Source organism: Rhinopithecus bieti, unplaced genomic scaffold (assembly GCF_001698545.2).
Source record: "Rhinopithecus bieti isolate Rb0 unplaced genomic scaffold, ASM169854v2 scaffold_5350, whole genome shotgun sequence".
NCBI lineage: Eukaryota > Metazoa > Chordata > Mammalia > Primates > Cercopithecidae > Rhinopithecus > Rhinopithecus bieti.
This window is the reverse complement of record NW_016804837.1, coordinates 1,495,451-1,500,398: the sequence shown is the minus strand read 5'-3', so window position 1 is coordinate 1,500,398 and position 4,948 is coordinate 1,495,451.

Genomic DNA, 4,948 nt, shown 5'->3' with positions numbered 1-4,948 from the left:
TGTGTCTTTATAGTAGAATGATTTATAATCCTTTGGGTATATGCCCAGTAATGGGATTGCTGGGTCAAATGGTATTTCTGGTTTTAGATCCTTGAGGAATCACCACACTGTCTTTCACAATGGTTGAAGTAATTTACATTCCCACCAACAGTGTAAAAGTGTTCCTATTTCTCCACATTCTCTCCATCATCTATTGTTTCCTGACTTTTTAATGATTGCCATTCTAACTGGCATGAGATGGTATCTCATTGTGGTTTTGATTTGCATTTCTTTAATGACCAGTGATAATGAGCTGTTTTTCATATGTTTGTTGGCCACATAATTTGAGAAGTGTCTGTTCGTATCATTTGGCCAGTTTTTGATGGGGTTGTTTTTTTTTCACTTGGAAATTTGTTCAAGTTCCTTGTAGATTCTGAATATCCCTTTATCAGATAGATAGATTGCAAAAATTTTCTCCCATTCTGTAGGTTGCCTGTTCACTCTGATAATAGTTTCTTTTGCTGTGCAGAAGTTCTTTAGTTTAATTAGATCCCATTTGTCAATTTTGACTTTTGATGCCATTGTTTTTGGTGTTTTAATCATGAAATCTTTGCCCATGCCTATGTCCTGAATGGTATTGCCTAGATTTTCTTCAAGATTTTTATGGTTTTAGGTTTTACATTGACGTCTTTAATTTATTTTGAATTAACTTTCGTATAAAGTGTAAAGAGGGGGTCTAGTTTCAGTTTTCTGCATATGGCTAGCCAGTTTTCCCAACATCATTTATTAAATAGGGAATCCTTTCCCCATTGCTCATTTTTGTCAGGTTTGTCAAAGATCAGATGGTTGTATATGTGTGGCGTTATTTCTGAGGACTCTGTTCTGTTTCATTGGTCTATATATCTGTTTGCTACCAGCACCATGCTGTTTTGGTTACTGTGGCCTTGTAGTATAGTTTGAAGTCAGGTAGCATGATGCCTCCAGCGTTGTTCTTTTTGCTTAGGATTGTCTTGGCTATACTAACTCTTTTTTGGCTCCATGTGAAATTTAAAGTAGTTTTTTTCTAAGTCTGTGAAAAAAGTCAATAGTAGGTTGCTGTGGATAGCATTGAATCTATAAATTACTTGGGCAGTATTGCCATTTTCACGATACTGATTCTTCCTCTCCATAAGCATGGAATGTTTTTCCATTTGTTTGTGTCCGTTCTTATTTCCTTGAGCAGCAAATTGTAGTTCTCCTTGATGATGTCCTTCACATCTCTTGTAAGTTGTATTTCTGGGTATTTTATTCTCTTTGTAGCAATTGTGAATGGGAGTTCACTCATGATTTGGCTTTCTGTCTATTATTGGTGTATAGAAATGCTTCTAATTTTTGCACTTTGATTTTGTATCCTGAGACTTTGTTGAATTTGCTTACTAGCTTAAGGAGATTATAGGCTGAGGTGATGGGGTTTTCTAAATATACAATCTTGTCATCTGCAAAGCAATTTTCAAGTAAACAATGTACAGTTGGCATTCCGTATCTGTAAAATCCACATCCATGGATTTAGTCAACTGCAGAACTATTTTAAAAAATAGTTAATCTGTACTGAACATGTACAGACTTTAAAAAATGTCATTATTCCCTATGTACCCTAGAACTTAAAGTATAATTTAAAAAAAAAAAGATTAAAAAAATACAGCATGACAACTATTTAAATAGCATTTATATTGCATTAGGTAGCATAAGTAATGTAGAGATAATTTAAAGAATATGAGAAGATGTGCATAGGTTATGTACAAATATTATGTCATTTTATATAAGACATTTGATCTTCTGTGCATTTTGATATCTGTGGGGAGGTCCTGTAACCAATCCTTTGGAGATACCAAGAGATGACTCTGTGTTATTATTATTATTTTTTAGCTATTGTAAATGGGATTCTTTCCTCGATTTCTTTTTCAGATAGTTTGTTGTTAGTGTATAGAAACACTACCGAGTTTTGTATGTTAATTTTGTATCCTGCAACTTTTACTGAATTGTTTACTAGTTTTAACAGATTTTTTGGTGAAGTCTTTAGAGTTTTTTAAATATATAAAATCATACAGTCTGCACACAGAGACAATTTCATTTCTTTCTTTACAATTCAGATACCTTTTATTTCTTTCTGTTACTTAATTTCTCTGGCTAGGACTTCTAATACTACAATGAATAGAAGTGGCAAGTGTGGGTATCCTTGTTTTGTTCATGATCTTAGAGAGAAATCTTTCAACTTTTCATAGTTGAATTTGATCTTAGCTATAGGCCTGTCACATATGGCCTTCATTGTGTTAAAGTACATTCTTATTATACCTAATTGTTTTGAGAGTTTTGTCATGAAAGTATGCTGAGCTTTTCAAATGCTTTTGTGCATCTATTGAGATGATCACATGGTTTGGGCCTTCATTCTGTTAATGTGATGTATCACATTTATTGGTTGCCCATGTTGAAACATCTTTGCCTGCCAGGGATAAATTCCACTAGATTATGGTGACCAATCGTTTAATGTGTTGTTAAATTTCATTTATTTTGTTCAGGATTTTTTCATCTATGTTCAATAAGAATATTCCCCCGTAATTTTCTTTTCTTGTAATAGTCTTGTCTAGGTTTGTTATCAGGATAATAGTAGCCTCGTAAAATGATTCCAGAAGTATTCCCCCCCTTCCATTTTTTAGGAAGAGTTTCAATAGCATTGGTATTAGTTTTTTAAAAAAAATATTTGATAACACTAACCAGTAAAGCCATCAGATCCTAGGCTTTTTTTGGTGGGGAAAATTTTATTACTTATTCTCTCTTCTTACTTGTTGCTCTGTTTAGAGTTTCTATCTCTTCATGATTCAGTTTTGGTAAGTTGTGTAATTTCTTCTACGTTACTGAATATGTTGGTGTATAATTGTTTATATTCATCTCTTATGATCTTTTGTATTTCTATGATATCAGTTACGTCTCCTTTTTCATTTCTGATTAATTCAAGTTTTCTCTTTTTTCTTTTAGTCTAGCTAAAGTTTTATTGATTTTGTTTGTGTTTACAGAAAACTAACTTTCAGTTTCATTGATTTTTCTGTCTCTTTTCTAGTGCCTATTTTATTATTTCTGCTCTAATCTTTTTTGTTTCCTTCATCTAGTAACTTTGGGCTTAGTTTGTTCTTTTTACAGATCCTTGATGTGCAACATTAGGTTATTTATTTGAAATCTTTTTTTTTCTATGTGCATTTATTGCTAAAGACTTCCTTCTTAGAACTGCCTTTTTGTGCATTCCTCAAGTACTGGTATGTTCTGTGCCCATTTACATACTTTTAAATTTTATTTTTGCCTAACAGGTGATGTAAACTGGAAAGTGTTCCATGTGTTCTTGAGAATATGTATATTCTGCTTCTGTTTGATTAAATGTTCTATATTTCTCTTAGGTCCATGTGGTCTAAACTGTAGTATAAGTCCAATGTTTCCTTATTAATTTTCTGTCTAATCTGTCCATTGTTGAAAGTGGGGTATTGAAGTCCCCTACTATTATATTGCCATGTATCTGTCTCTTCAAATCTATTAATATTTGCTTTATATATCTAGGTGCTCTGATGTTTGGTGCATATATATGTATAATTATTATATCTTCTTGAAGTGGTGTGTGAATCACTTCTATTTTTAGTATGAAAGTTAAAAGATAAATAGTAGTATCTACAATAATTTAAGGAAAGCAATTTTAAAATATGTAAATGTTGCATTACAAATATAAGATCTGAGGGGCAGGAGTAAAAGTGCAGAGTTTTCTAGTGCAGTCAAAATTGAGTCGTTATCAACATAAAATAGCCTGCTATAAATATAAGAAGTTTTATGTAAGCCTCATGGTACCTATGGTGGATACACAAAAGACAAAAAGTAAGGAATCCATGTAGAGTACTAGAAAAAAATCACATATTCACAAAGGAAGAAAGCAAGAGAGGAAGAAAGAAACAAAGGATCGACAAAACAATCAGAAAACAATAAACAAAATGGCAGTTGTGGGTTCTTACCTATCAATAATTACCTTAAATATAAATGGATTAAATTCTCTCATCAAAAGACATAGTGTGGCTGAAGGGATAAAAAAATGAGACCAAACTAGAGAATCACTTCACCTTTGAGGACACACATAGATTGATTGTGAAAGAATGAAGAAAGGCATTCCATGTGAATAAAATCCAAAAGCAAGCAGGAGTAGCTAAACTTAAGTAACATAAAATCGTGTTTAAATTGAAAACAAAATAAAACAAAAAGGTCATGATATAATAATAAAGGGGCCAAATCATCAAGAAGTATTCAATATTTATAAAGTCTACAGTAGTGTACAGTAATGTCCTATCCGTTCACATTCACTCACCACTCACTCATTGACTCACTCAAAGCAACTTTCAGTCCTGCAGGCTCCATTTATTGTAAGTACCCTATACAGGTATATCATTTTTTTATCTTTTATGTCATACTTGCACTGTATCTTTTCTATGTTAGGTATACAAACATCATTAGTGTTAGCTTGCCTATAGTATTTAATACAGTAATGTGCAGATTTGTAGCCTAGGAGAAGTGGTTATACCAGATAGCCTAGCCTACATGTGTAGTAGGCTATACCATCTAGATTTGTGTAAGTATACTCTATGATTCTTGTGCAATGACAAAAATCACTTAACAATGCATTTTTTAGAATGTATACCAATTATTAAGTGACACATGTCTATACTACGTTCTTTCCTGAACACGTTTTTCTTTCTATACAAACTATGGTATAGTTTAATTTATAAATTAGAAACAGCAAAAGATTAACAATAGTAACTAATAATGAAATAGGACAATTATAAAAATATGCCAGTATCACTATCCATGCTCTTCAGAACCATTATTAAGTAAAATAAAGAATATTTGAACACAAGCACTGTGATACTGCAACAGTCAATCTTATAACTTCTCAGTGACTAAAGGA